Source organism: Arvicanthis niloticus, chromosome 6 (genome assembly GCF_011762505.2).
Source record: "Arvicanthis niloticus isolate mArvNil1 chromosome 6, mArvNil1.pat.X, whole genome shotgun sequence".
Lineage (NCBI taxonomy): Eukaryota > Metazoa > Chordata > Mammalia > Rodentia > Muridae > Arvicanthis > Arvicanthis niloticus.
Window position 1 is genome coordinate 81179389 of NC_047663.1, and position 14716 is coordinate 81194104.

General features: G+C 35.6%; 1 long non-coding RNA gene across 1 annotated transcript in view; it reads right to left on the reverse strand.

Moving 5' to 3' along the window:
- Nucleotides 1-2804: 2804 nt before the first annotated feature.
- LOC143442835 (uncharacterized) overlaps nt 2805-14716 on the reverse strand; it is an 88107-nt gene continuing 76195 nt past the window's right edge. Inside the window, exon 6 of the long non-coding RNA XR_013111362.1 lies at nt 2805-4167. This is a non-coding gene — a long non-coding RNA (uncharacterized LOC143442835). The remainder of the gene's footprint in view (nt 4168-14716) is intronic.

The window sequence follows — 14716 nt, forward strand, 5'->3', positions numbered from 1 at the left end:
TGGCTTTGTTCTTGGGAGGATGGGAGTGGATGATACGTCAGTCTGAGGATTCAATTATCATACAGAAGAATGGTTTGTCAAGATCTGGATGGAACAAAGAATGGCTTATGAAGAAGGGACTCGTAAGATCTGGAAAGGAAAAGAGAGGCAAGAACAAAAGCAGGGAGAAGGAGTGACAGGAACTGAGAAACAACAATCAAAACAGACATCTTGCTATTGAGATATAACACACCTCCTCCATGCATGTCTCTACGAAGCCATCAGTTATAAAACTTACTCCACAATGCTATTGGCACAGTAATTAGAATTTATGTTATTAAAATGGTTATAAATGCACAGCAGAATGGAGGAAAGACCAGGTGGAGAGCAGGGCAATAATTTTTTATATTAATATACATTGTTGAGATGACCTATTTTTTCTGCAACATAGCAGTGTGGCTTCCAATTTGGTTGAGCATCCAAGGGACATAAAGTTGATATATATAGAAAAACTTTCAGAATTAACACAATAGGTTTTCTTCTTCAACCCATTATTCCAGTAAAGTGTACAATTTTGTGGATTTTGAAACAGCTTTTCTAGTAATTTTTACAAACTGATTCTTATAAGATCATGGCCAAGAAGAAATATAACAAAGGCAATGGTTACATTTATTATATCTTGGAGTTTGTTTTCATCTCAGATAATGAAACAGTAATAGAGTTTTTTAAACAGGTTAAGACATTTTTAATAATACAATGTTTTGAATATTTTCAACATGTTATAAAGGTGTTATTCCAGTATTTTTTCCATGATCAATTTTCCCATTATTTATTAAAGCCAAGTGAATGCCATTAAATGTGACCCTGGGAAACACTTGAGGATAAAGTCACAAGGGTGGTGCCTAAAGATAAACACATACAGGTTTTCTTATATAGTTCACTGATAAGCAGCCCCAAACTGTATATCACCCTTGTTTAAATCACAGATTCTTATACTTGTGGTGACCTGCTTTATTCTTTGGAAATTAGAATGTGAAAATATAGATTTTAGGAAGTTGTAACCATGTACAGTGAAGTTTGACCAGTAGCCTGGGCCTTAAACAATCCTAGGTGGTTTTAGACAACAATGATGGAGACAGTGTAATGGGTTACCTTTTGTCGCAACCTGGAATTATTGTCATTTCAGGCTGTTTATGAGTCTAGAAAAAATCTCTTACATTGTTTGGGCATCACTGAAGAAGATTCTACGCTGGCACAGGACTAGCCACTAAAACAGGAATAACAACAGCAGCATCAAAGAAAATACACAACCAAAACATGTTCTTACTGGCCCATAATCAGTCATTCAACACTCTTTGAGTGACTAAAACATACTTAATGGTGTTTTAGTATTGTGGATACAGTATTGAAGGTAAAGTAATCAACATTCTTGATCACTCTGTTAAAAAATAAAGCTAGAAGGCAATTCATTGAATAAACACCTGCACTGTCCTTAATTTTCCTGATGCTTTGGTATAAAATACGATTTTCAGTGATTCTTCTGCAAAATACACTTAGAAAAATTTCTGAAGTAACAAACTCTAAAGACTCTTAATGTCTTGGAAACATAGAAATGAAAACAAAAAATTTTAAGTTATTTGGTAATGTAGAAAATGCTTACCTATAATATTATGTAAAACAATTGGATGTTCACTTTATTATCAATTAAGTAAGAATCAAGGAAGACTTGGCAAAATATGTTCATAAAATGTATTTCCTAAGAATTTTCAATATTGTGGCCTCATTTAATTACTGTTAACACTGTGTTCTTAAGTTTATAAATATTCACAGTATATAAGTATATAATATACTTATATTAGAATTATATACCCTATTATATATGTATATATCAATAGATATAAATGTTTACATAACAGTTATATATAAAAAATATTGTCTATCATGCAGATATTATAAATGTTTCTTTTTTCTTAGGAAATGTAATGTCAACATATTTGTAGGCTCACTTTTTTATTTATTAAAATTACAATACTTTTTATTAGAATCCATTAAATAAAACTCTTTGATACTCATTATGAATGGTGCTGAACAATCGATAAAAGTTTCTAATGTCTTTACACAAAATACTTGAAATAAATCAGCTCAAATATTAGATATCTTACTTGATGCAAAGTATGTCAGGAAATAGGAGCAGTCGTGGGGGGATTATGTAGTAGAATAAACTATTCAAGAAAACACAATAACCAAAATCAACCAAATCTGCTTGTAAGAGCATTATGAAGAAATAATAAGCCATGATTTAGCTGAATTACTAAGGACGTAGTATTAATGTCACAAAGATTAATACACTTTCTCTGTTCTCTTCATACCTTGAAAATGTTTACATGTAAATGTTGATGCACATTTAAATCAATTATTAAAAGCATGTTAAGTTCAAATTAAGAAAAATATACAAAGACATAATGAACAATATGTAACAGACAGGACATAATGAAAAACTTGCAGTAGAATTACATATGATGTGTTCACAATAGCTTTGTTAGAAAAACCTAAAATACCTTAACTAAATGTCCAAATATTAGGACAGCATTTTCTATATTAGAATAACCTGCTTATTTATTTTCTTTTCTATTTTCCAGCCAGCAATAATGTTGATGTTTAAGTTTTACCCTTCTTTGGTGACTTTAACTACCACTATTTAAAAAAAAAAAAAAAAAGGCATTCTTTCAAAGGAAATGAAGGAAATGTATCTTGGTTAAGTTTATAAGAATGACCGTAGAGCTTCTGGAACAGGGTTTTATAAAAAAGAGACTGATCCTAGCAAAGGAACAGGGAGGCTAATATCTGAAAAACAGGTGTAAATGAGACAATGTGCAGAGAAAGGAAGCCTGCTGGACGTATGGGGATTCTTTTGAACATGACATGACAGGATTGCTGCTTAGAGAAGCCAGGATGGTTCGAATAAGCTAGAAGATGGCAGGCATGAAAAGGTTGTTCAAATATCAAGTGCAGTAAGAAATAGAAGGTACAGGATTCCACGCAGCAGACTCAGGATGTTTGTTAAAACTGCTCTGCAAACACAGAGCCCAAGGACTGGGTCTGTTTTTAAAAGGGCTTAGAGTTTGGCCAAGTGATGACTCTTAGTTAATGCTATGCAAATGTTGGTACTCTGGATGAACTACCAGAGTATTGTTCAACATCTGTGCTTTCCAAAGGTGCCAGCTTATCATAGGGATGAACAGATACTTACTCGAAGCTGTTCTTATGAAACCTATGGGAAAGCATCAAGATTCTTCAATATTCAGCATAGTAAATGTCAGTCGTATCTGTCTGTCTTCCACATCCCCACCTTTAGATAGCACCTCAGCTGTTTTCCTCTGAACCATAGCTCCTATTACATTTACTTGTCTATGGTCAAGTACTTTGACCACACCATGGAACTAAGTAGCAAATATTGAAAATGATCTTCTTCAATGAGTAGATTATCACAGATTTGGCAAGCCATCTACTTTGTATATTTCTTCCAAACCTGGGTGAGCAGCAACTACATAAACATACCTGATTTGACAGAATTCTATAAGCTGAAGAAATCTATACAATGCAAAGAAAATGAAGACCTGCTAGAATATGTTTAATGACATCACTAGATAGACAAAATCCTTGAGAAAAGAAATGCCCAAATTCTTGTTTTCCCAGCAACAGGAACAGCACAGTAGACCAGTATAAACTTTTTTGGGTTAATAAACACCTTAAGAGTCAATAATTGAATTTTATTAATTAGTTCGAGAAATCAGAATCAAAGCCTTCCTGAAGCCACTCAGATCCATCAAATACCATTGTATTAGGATGGTAAAGAATATTGTAGACATAGTGGGTCTGGCAAAGCAGATAGCAAGCATTCTTTCTCAGGGATGTAGCAATCACTTAAGCAGAGAGAAACCTGTGAGATTTGTAAGTCTTTTATAAGAAACTCAAACATCAAAATCCCTACTTCTTAGTCCTCCTCAAATATTAGTATAATACTCCAAACTGTTGAGAAATTTATCAGGAAAATTACCTGTGTCCACTTGGTCTGTCACATGATAAGCTGCGTATTACCTTAGCATATCTCTTCCAAATCCCCTGTATTCTTTGTCTTGGAATTTTCTTCTCTGTTCGGACAAGGTAAGTTCACATGGAGTATTAGCCCTACAAATTAGTAAGAGACAGAAAAGAAAGCCATAGGAATTCAGAGATTTCAACTATCCTTTACATTATTGAACCTGCTATTCTCTGTAATTAGGAGATGGCATTAATCATTAATTAGAGAAGGAACCCTAAGTGAACAGTGTGAATTATCTCCATAGGAACACTGCTGGCTTACTCCGAACAACAGTGAATGATAGAGGAATAGAAAAACCAATTTAGTGTGCACTTTGGTAAATTTGATTTGGGTAACTAATGTGCGTAAAAACTAAATAATGCACATTTTAATTTCTGTGTCTAAAACCATTTCTTTTTCCATCCCTTTCTCTTAAGTCTTTGGTGATATGTATCTGTTTGAATATACACTGGGACCTACACAACTCATAGCATTAGAATGTCTTCCCTACCTGTAGAATCAAACAGTGAAACAAAATCAGGTGTCCAGAGTTCATTGAGATTCACTGTAAAATGATGTTTATCCTTCAGTGGGTGAAAATGTTCTGCTGGCTTCTCATTTGAGGAAACCTCTTGGATTAGGCTTCAAGATCTCATCCATCCTCTAAGGAGTGAGAGTGAAAACTAGATCTATTTCTGTTGTCATTGGGTTTCTTGTTGCCAGGGGAGACAGTTGTTAAGTTATACAATAGGACAAAGAGTAGGGAATTAATGAAGAAAGAAAACAGGGAGCTGTGATGGACTTAACACTCTGGGACTTTTCTAACAAGCTGTCATGTGTTTTCCACCCCATCTGCTGAGAAGTTTGAAATACCACCTTGCTGTTGGAGTGCATAGGGAAGAACATGCTGCCTGTCTCTTCCTCACACTCTGATTACACTATACCTGATACTTCAGCAGAAACATTTACACTCATTTCGATGACACAATATAAGTTCTTGCGATCTTCCTATTAAATTCTGAGAAAGTTCCATATAAGATATGTGCAATTAGAGATTATCTGGATGTTGTTAGGGAAAACAGAATTGAGTTTGATAGAATTTGTGAATATAAAGAGCTTGAAAAACACAAGCAAATTCCCTCTTCTTGGCCAGATTAATTCCTTCATTTTAATGAGGAGTCTTATCTGACAAAGGATTTTATTCTCATGACAAATAGCTAAATTTACTCTGGGCCAGCCATGGGGGTAAGGTTGTATTGCATATGCTCTCAACTCTTCTTCCTGGCCTGAAGTAACTATTGTCCAAGTCTGTATTTTTCAGAGAGTTTTAAATGGCATGGTATCACTGAGATAAAAACCATTATTAATTGCTATAAATAATAAAACCACAACAAAAATAGCAACCAAATGCATTCCAACTGTCATGACACAGGACCTATGCTAAAAAAAAATTTTTAAGTGGGAGAATGGTATATTTCACTTGAATTGCAGTCACTTTCTTTTCTTTTTCATTTTTATTGGTTATTTTATTTATTTATATTTCAAATATTATCAGTTTCTCCTTCACAATCCCCACATCCCTTTTCCCATGCCCCTGGCACTATGATGGTTTTTCCCACCCACCCACCTACTCCTTCCTCAGTGACCTAGCATTCCCTTACCCTGGAACATCGAGCCTCCATAGATCCAAGAGGCTCCCCTCCCAGTGATGCCTGATAAGGCAATCCTCCACTACATATTCAGCTGGAGCCATAGATATCTCCCCCCCAAGTGTACTCTTTGGGTTCTGGTTTAGTCCCTAGGAGCTTTGGGTGGTCTGGTTGTTATTTTTTCTATGCGGTTGCAAATTCCTTCAACCCCTTCAGTCCTTTCTCTAATTCATTCAATGTTTGGATGCAGTCTTCTGCATCTGTATTGGTCAGGCTCTCATAGAGCCTTTCAGTGGACAGCTATACCAAGCTCCTGCCAGTAAGCACTTCTTGGCATCAGCAATAGTGTCTGGGTTTGGTGTCTGCAGATGGGATGGATCCCTAGGTGGGGCAACCTCTGGATGGCCTTTCCTTCAGTTTCTACTCCACTCTTTGACCCTGCATTTCCTTTTGGTGGGAGGAATTCTGGACTAATATTTTTGAGGTGGGTGGGTGGCCCCAACCCTCAACCAGGGGTTGTGCATATCTACTGGATATGGTATCAACAGGTTCTCTCTCCACTTTGTTCGGTGCCATTTAATTATTATGGTAGATTCTGAGTTGGTGTTTTTACTTGACAGGAGAATTGAGTCACAGAAACAATAATCACATAGCCCTTCCCTCCCCAATACTTTGTGCTTCTGATATATAAACCAACAATAAAGCAAAGTGTTCCAAGGCAAAAAGATCATACACAAGCTATTACATAATCTATGTAATGGCATTTACACAGCATCTTCAATAAATATTTACTATGGGAAGTGATTCTTTCCCTTCTACATCAGCTTCTCAACTTACTTTTGTCCATGGATATTTTGCTTTGCTTTGTAGTGTAGTGTAGAACACTACATTGTGTGTGTGTGTGTGTGTGTGTGTGTGTAGAGCCTGGAAATCTTTAAGTATTCTTCATTTCTTAGCTGTAATATAAAAGATTCCCCTACTGTCATCCTTCAGCATAATTTATAAGTCAAGTTACCGTTATGACTAATCCCTACAGATTCTTTGACTAATTGATGGTTTGTCTTGTAGCTGTTGTCTTGATAGCTCATCTGTTTAAATAGTTGTAGGAACTGAGGTATTTTTGTATTCATGCAAAGACTCTCTCTCTCTCTCTCTCTCTCTCACACACACACACACACACACACACTACATTTTGTAGTGTAGAACACTACATTTTATGTGTGTGTATGTGTGTGTATGTGTGTATATGTGTATGTGTGTGTGTGTGTTTAGAGAGAGGACTGGGCAATTCTTAACACATTCCAGAGACATTTTGCTATTTAAAATAAACATGGTTACAGACCAATTCTACATCTTTATGAGTATGTAGGATGGGAGATAAATAATCCAAAATCCATCAATAAAATTAGTCAATTTCAGATCTGGTCCAATAGCTTGACATTTACATATTGTTTCTCATGAAAATAAATTAAGTCCACCAAAGGCTAAACCTAGAGCGATGAATACAGCACAGCAAAGGAAATATTTCCTTTTCCCCTATTTAAAGATAATGAGAGGTTCTCCAGAACTTGCTTAAGTAAGTGACACTCGGAGAAATAGATTGCTATGCGCTGACATATGGTGCACTGGTATTGCAGTTGTATGAGATTATTACTGGCAGCGAGATTTTATAGTTATTGCCTTGTCAAAACTGGTGTTTTAATCACTATCATCAGTCCTGTCTTCGTGTTCCACCTCGTCCCTATCCAGAAAGCCAGATCTCTGTGTCACCAATAGAGAAACAGGTTTGCGATGTCCCATTATTTCATTTAGACATATATTTCAGAGGGATGTGTGAGAGATGACTTTATGAGATGGGGAGGAGTACTCCTTTTAAGGAGTGGAATTTAAAGACTGTAATTATTGATCCAAGGAGGCTTAAGAATGGTGCATTTATGAAGACTCCCATAAAGCTGCATTTGAGATGAGCAATGACTGAGAGTGCAGGTGCTTCCTCTTCTTCCTGAGAGCAATTAGAAGGCCAAATTATTTCCACTGTTACCTAATAAGGCAACAAGTATCACCTGATGAAGTTAATTCCAGGTGCTATTAATGTAAACACAGCACCATTTAAGAGGACTAGCATTGCTCAGAGTTTACAAAGAGACAAAGAACGTAAACCACCCGTAAATTTTAAAAATCCCCAAAAAAGGAAAACACGGAAGAGTGAGTTAAGCCTCACCTGTCATTTGACTTTGAGTCATATGTACTTTATTAACAAAAAAAATAAAATCAGTTACTCCTCTTTTGTAGGAACCAGATCCCTTTGCTGCAGGCTCATGATTGTTGAAAAGCTTACTCATTCTGATGCCTGCCAAATTTATAATATTTTTATTTTGTTTTCTTTGGAAGAAAATGACACCATTTCCTCTAACCCTTTCCTGCCTCCCATTTGAAATATGCCTGGTTGAGATGTTTGATGGTAAAAGTAACAGCTGTGGGCTCTTTTCCCCTCTGTTTGCTTCAATTGACCTCTTTTCCCAGCACATTAGATTCAGACTTAAACTTAAATTGCAAGGTGTTGTGAGTAACCCGTGCGGCACTTCAGGCTTTGCTGGTTAGAGCTGTATGTTCCCAGCATCTCTGCACATCGCACCTCCTAAAAAGCCCAGAGAGACAAATTTCTCATTTGTGGAGCGCAGCAGGTCAGCCCTTTCCATATGCTCAAGATTTGTGGCTCATGTCATAGGCAGAGTATTCTCATCCTTCACGTCCTAACAGTACAGGAGCCTTAAATCCCTTTGAACCCAGATTAAATGGGTTCTGGAGAACACAGCACAGTGTTCGTGGGCTTATATTTTCCCGAAGGACAGTGCATCTGGAGCCCTGCTAGGGAATCGTTTGATGATCTAAAGAGCACAGTACCAGCTTTTGGTCTATTTATCACCAAACATGGTGTGTGGAGGTGGTTATGGAGATATGCATATGTATGTATAATTTAGATGCGTATTTGTATCGTTTTACTCTCTTGGCAAGCACAATTCAAGACCAGGCGTTCTCAGCCAAAATAAGATTCCTGATATAAGTATAATGCCACATCACTTTCTTGCCAAGTATGGGGAAATATAGAGATGATTTCTCTATACCGAGCTAAATCTGCAAATTTTTTTACGACATTCTTAGTGCAATGTGTCTTAAAAGAGGAAGTTCCCGATCTTTCTAATGACTTACACTCCTTGTACCCCATCAGCATTTTAGGAAGGGTTTCCACATGTGCCAGCTCACCTTAATGATATCTAACGTTGGTTGATTGAGAAGCTTCTCCTTTATCATTTATGTTCTTCATTTAAGAGTAATTTAAATTATTTCTAGCTTAGGCTCATTTTAAAGTTGTTACTAAACACGTACTGCAAGCTCAAGTCTTTTAAGTGTGTAAGCCCCCCTGTCTTTTTTGTGAGAAAGCCCCTCAAGTCAATCTCTGTGTTTTTGCACTCTCCTGTTACAGCAGGGCAGTGTTGAGTATCACAGACTTCCTAGCTTAAAACAGTATTTTCTGTGGTTTGTCAGGACCAGATGCTATGTTTATTTAACTGTGACTAGGGTCTTTTGATTAAGCTTGAAAGCTTTCTATTGTGGGGACCAGTCAATTTGTCTTTATGTTTTTGTGTTCTGATGCTATGCAGGGTTGAACATTTTCTTTAATACTTTCTTATTTATTGCATATGGGTTTTTTTTTGGAAGATAGTGAGGTGTGTGGTTTTTTTATTTTTATTTATTTTAAATTTTATCTATGAAGGATTTGGGTTCATGCTTATCAGTGTTTAGGTCTACAGTTCAACCATCTATATGTGAATGTCACTGTCTAAAAACCAACGATAGGTATGACTTTTGTTTTCCAGTATTATATTTATCATATTCTCAAACATCATCTCTTATTCAAACTGCCTCCATCCCATCCGACTATGAATACAACTTGTGCTTTCTCATGAAGATTCAGATCAAACATTCTCTATCATGAGGAATGCTCTATTTACCTTGACAAGTACTATCTCCTAAGGGAAAAAGTGCTCTTTTACTCAGACCTTAAACACCAAATAGAAGTTTCTTTCTTTTCTTTTCTTTTTCTTTCATGCCAACTAACTTTACAACTCTTTATACATAGTTGAGTAGCCCATGGTTCAGACTCACAAGGGACTACTCTACTCATCTCTAACATTTTTCTCAAGATTAGTTCTACTTATAAACTTCACTTTTGTGGCTTTTTTTTTTTTTTTAGCATAACAGTATGTTAGGGAGAAATATTTTACATAAGCACACAGCTCTTTTATTCTCATACTACAGCATATTGTGTATGAACTTTTAAGAAATTATCTCTTCCACTGATGATGAGGTAACACAGAGTAACTGTGAGTATTGTATGAACCTTTCATGTGCATGTTCAAGCATTTCAATAGTGTACTTTCCTAAAATTAAATTTATGAATCACTTGATATTTTCAAGTTCAGAATTTTTGAATTGTTTCTATTCCCTTCTGGTTAGTGTAATATTTACTTCATTTAAAACTCGATAACCTACAGAAGTACTTTGATCTTATCCTAAATAAAGCTAAGATCTTAGAATGTGTGGATTCTATATCATCCTTTATTTTTATTATTATGTCCCACAATTCTCTCGATATAAATGTTTTGAAAAATGTCAGTGCTAGTTTATTAATTATTCAATTGAATTCACTCATATATTTGTAATTTCTACCTTTTAAAAGTTTTATTGGCTCTTTGTGAAATTCCCATCATCTACCCCAATACCACTCTTCTCTCCCCTCCCCTTGTAGCTGCCATACACCCTTGCAACCTTTCCCTCCTACAGAGAAAAACAACATCTTGTAATGGAGGCTGTAATGTGTCTCAGCATGTCCTACATTATACCATTTTGTTCACTCTTCTTTGCTTGAAAATGTTCATTGCAATGACTCTTCGGTCTGGTCTTAGGCCTCTAGCTTCTGCTAATCTATCAGTACTGGAGCATCCCTGGGATTCCTCTGGGCCATTTTTACTCCTCTTTTGTTTTCCGTGTTTCTACTGAGAAAATGTGTTTGGAAATACATGTGGGAGGGCATGCTAGAGCGATGAGTCAGCGTTTAAACATAGTGACTGGTCTTCCACAGAACCTGACTTCAGGTTATACAAATTCTGTGATATAGTGGTTGCTGAAAGGACCCTCACTACTTCTACCACTGACATGGCAGCTTACATCCTTCTCTAGTGACATTTCACAGTCCCAAAGGACCTGCACACTCTAGGCAACAGGTATGTGCGTAATGCACAGAAAAAAAAAATCCGAACATAAATTTTAAAAGTGGGAGAAATTCTCACTCTTTTAAAAATGATTCTATTTTGTTATACAATTGTTTTACTTTCACTAGTTATGAAATAGTGATGTGCACACATGTTAGAAGGTTAAAGGCTTCTATAACTTTACAGGAAAATTAAACATCATATAAGCATCATCAAGTGAGTTGGTTCTCTTCCTCAAAGGTAGCTACTGTTATTCTTGTGAATGTTAAAATTATCATGGATTTATAGGACACTGCAGTATCAGCTCACTGGTCCCTCCTTCTACCTGTTTATATATCAGCACCTATACATTTGTGTATTAATGGTAGAATGCTACAGTATTGTTTATAGTCATTAAGAATAAATCTATTTTATAGTGTTGTACTTTAGAAAAATAGCATGTGGTCCATTAAACTGCTTGAATAGATATGTTAGGTTTGGGGTTGTTAACGATATAAATGGGTTTAATCATCATTCATGGTTTTTGTCTTGTGGTTTATGCCTTTGTTTCATCCCATGTAAGGAAAGTTGGGTAGATACGGAAAGCTCCCCAACCTTCAGTTGTATTAACATGCAAGTTTACTTCATGACTAGAACTGCCAGGAGGTAAGATATGATAGTGACAGCTGTTCTAGGCAAGACTCACTTGTTTCTGGATATCACAGAAGAATGAGGACATCCTGAGTCATGGGCCAGTGATGTCAATAATGGAATTGTCCTGAAGCATCAGGAAAGGTGGAGCTCTAGGGATTGTGTATGGTTAAAAAATCTCAGACTGTCACTGCTTTGCCAAAGCTTAAGTAAAAATTTCTCAACAAATATTTTGTCATTGATTCTATGCTGATAAATCAATTTCAAAGATATTAAGTGGTTGGGTGTTTTTAAAACATGTTTCCTATATATTATATTATCTTTCTTCATTTTAATGGGAATTGTATCTGTAGAGTTCCTAATACAGTTGTCTCCAAAGTGAAAACACCTTAGTAAAACTTAAAACCAGCTTCCTTGATTTGACCTGGTTCTTACCAGGTGAGGATATAGACAAAGAGTCACATATTCATGAAGTTCATTAGCTGCTGCTGTGAAGCACTGGGAAAATTACAAGTAGACTAAGTTAGCATGTGTGTAATGCTATATTTAGAATAGAAATAGTAGAATTGGAGGTCGTTTTGGTTATTTGAGATAAGAGTTTCTCTGTGTAATAGCATTGGGAGTTCTGCAACTCTTTCTGTAGATAAAGGTGGCCTTGACTTCTAGAGATTTACTTGCCTCTGTCTCCCAAGTGCTGGAATAAAAGGCACATGCCATCACTCCCCAGCCAGAATTTGAGGATTTTTTTGAAGCATATATATATATATATATATATATATATATATATATATATATATAAAATGTGTGTATATATATGTATATATACATATATATGTATATATGTGTGTGTGTGTGTGTGTGTGTGTGTGTGTGTAAATTTCATACTCTTTGGATGGGTATCTTGCTTGAGTGTATGTATGTGTGCCTCCTATGTATCTGGTGTCTGGAGAAATAAGAAAAGTGTGTCAGATACTATGGAACTTAAAGATTTATGATTGTGAGTCACCAGATAGGTTTTCTGCACTGAACTAGAGGCTTCTGTCAGAGCAGCAACACTTGTAAAATGCTATGCCATATCTCAAACTCCTGTATTGTTTTAAAAAAAGTATATAGTTTTTAATGAAATAATTACAATATATGTTGTAAATGACTCTATAATACTCATGTTTATGTTGTAAAGATTAAATTTTAAAGAAATGGCAAGGAATAAACCTGTGTATAAGAAAACCTCCTTTCTATTTCACCCTACCCCTCAAACTCAATTGGTTTTGATGGTCTCTGTGGCAAATGCAGTTAGTATAGTGATTTGTTATAAATCATCCTGACAGATTTTAGGCTTTGTTGCCACAAACTCAAGTCTTAAAACTATAATGAAGAAGCTAGTTATCATCTATCAATAATAAATATTCCCGACAAAGAAAATGTAAGAAGATCAAATAAGAGTTTGTGCTATCAAGATACTATGAAATGCCGTCCATCAAATTCTAGAGAACACCAGCTATTCACACATAACTGCTTAAAAATTAAAAAAAAAAAATACGTGGGAAAGAAATTATTTATATGCCTGACTTTTTATGCAGTCAGTAAATGTAGACAAAATGATTAGCCCTTCTTACGCTTCAGTATTCAGTAATTCTATTTGGAAAGAGTGAAAACAACAGAAAGAACATAATCAAAATCAAAGGATCCAATCAACATGAACTGAATGTGAAGCACAGTTTGCCTGTTTCTGATGACAAGTGAAGAAGTGTGCGTGTTTCTCTATTATAATTAAGGATAAGAAAAATTTCTGATCCTAAATTCTGCCTGTCTTTGATCATGTCTACCTTAACTTGCAATTAAAAAGATCACACAATAAAAAAGCTGATGTTTCTATTGACTTGCTAATCAATTGTTTACTTGCCTTGGCCATACTTACTCTTTCCAAGAGGCTGACCTAATTTTCATAGACTTGATTAAACCCGAAAACCAAATTAAAAGGGTTGTTTTCTCCTTTCCTTCTCTACATTACACTGGTTTAGAGGTGAACAAAAATAGACAGAAAACCAAATCCATCTTTTTAGGGGATATTTCCTTGCCAGGTTTAAGTATTTGTCAAAACAAAATCTGCTTAACATGTGTCAAACGTGTCCATTATTCTTACTGTAAAATGTGGAAATGAACAGAGCTTAAAGCATACAAGCAAAATTATCATACCTAACATTTACTCAGCCCTCATTCTTTTCACTTTGCTCATGTGCTTTGTGTACCTTTTCTGCTCCCCCTAGCCCTGTGGAGTGACTGGTATTGTTATCTGTGCTTCACAGGCTGGGAGAGAAATTGGCAGAGAGGGTTTACAAAAGTTGCCTAAAGTCATGCCGCTTTTAAATAGGTGAATGAAACTCTCATTCCTGGCATCTGCCTATAGCTCCAGTGAACAGAAACAGCTCAGAATCCTTTGTTTTTGAATGTTTAAAAATGGTTTTGTTGTTTTTTAGTTCATTACTGGGGGGAATAATGAGATACACGTGCTCTCTAAAATAGGTGATTTACGTATATTGTCTGCATTCGAAAATTATATAGTTTATCTTACTCATTTTTAAGTACTTAGTAAAATCAAAATGATGAGATTCAGAAAAAAAAAAAGGACCTGGCAAATTGGAAATCCCAATTGATATTTTCAAATGATTCTATACATTAAACTCATAAAATGGATTAGAAACTAACCCATTAGTCTAGTTTAGACAGTACAATGCTCTCATGCCAAGCCGTCTGAACTATTGGCCTATTTATTTTGTTTACTGTAGAAAAATGACTCAAATCAACCATGGAAGAAAGGAGTCAGTTCTATCAAGACACTGAATCTCTTCTGCAAACTCCTAAACTGACCCTTGCCAGTAAAAAAAATTAGAAAGTTGGAAATGATAGTAAAGAAAATGCATTTGTATTCCCAATAAAATGGCTGTCTCTGTGGTTGTCTGTGTAAGTCATTGCCTTGTGAGCAGCTTCTCTCCAGCTCTCTCTCAAGGAGATAGCCAAAGCTGTTATGTAAACTGTGAATTCCTTTATATCACATGAAAAAGCTTGTTTGATTGATCACAAACACCAAACACGTTTACAAAATC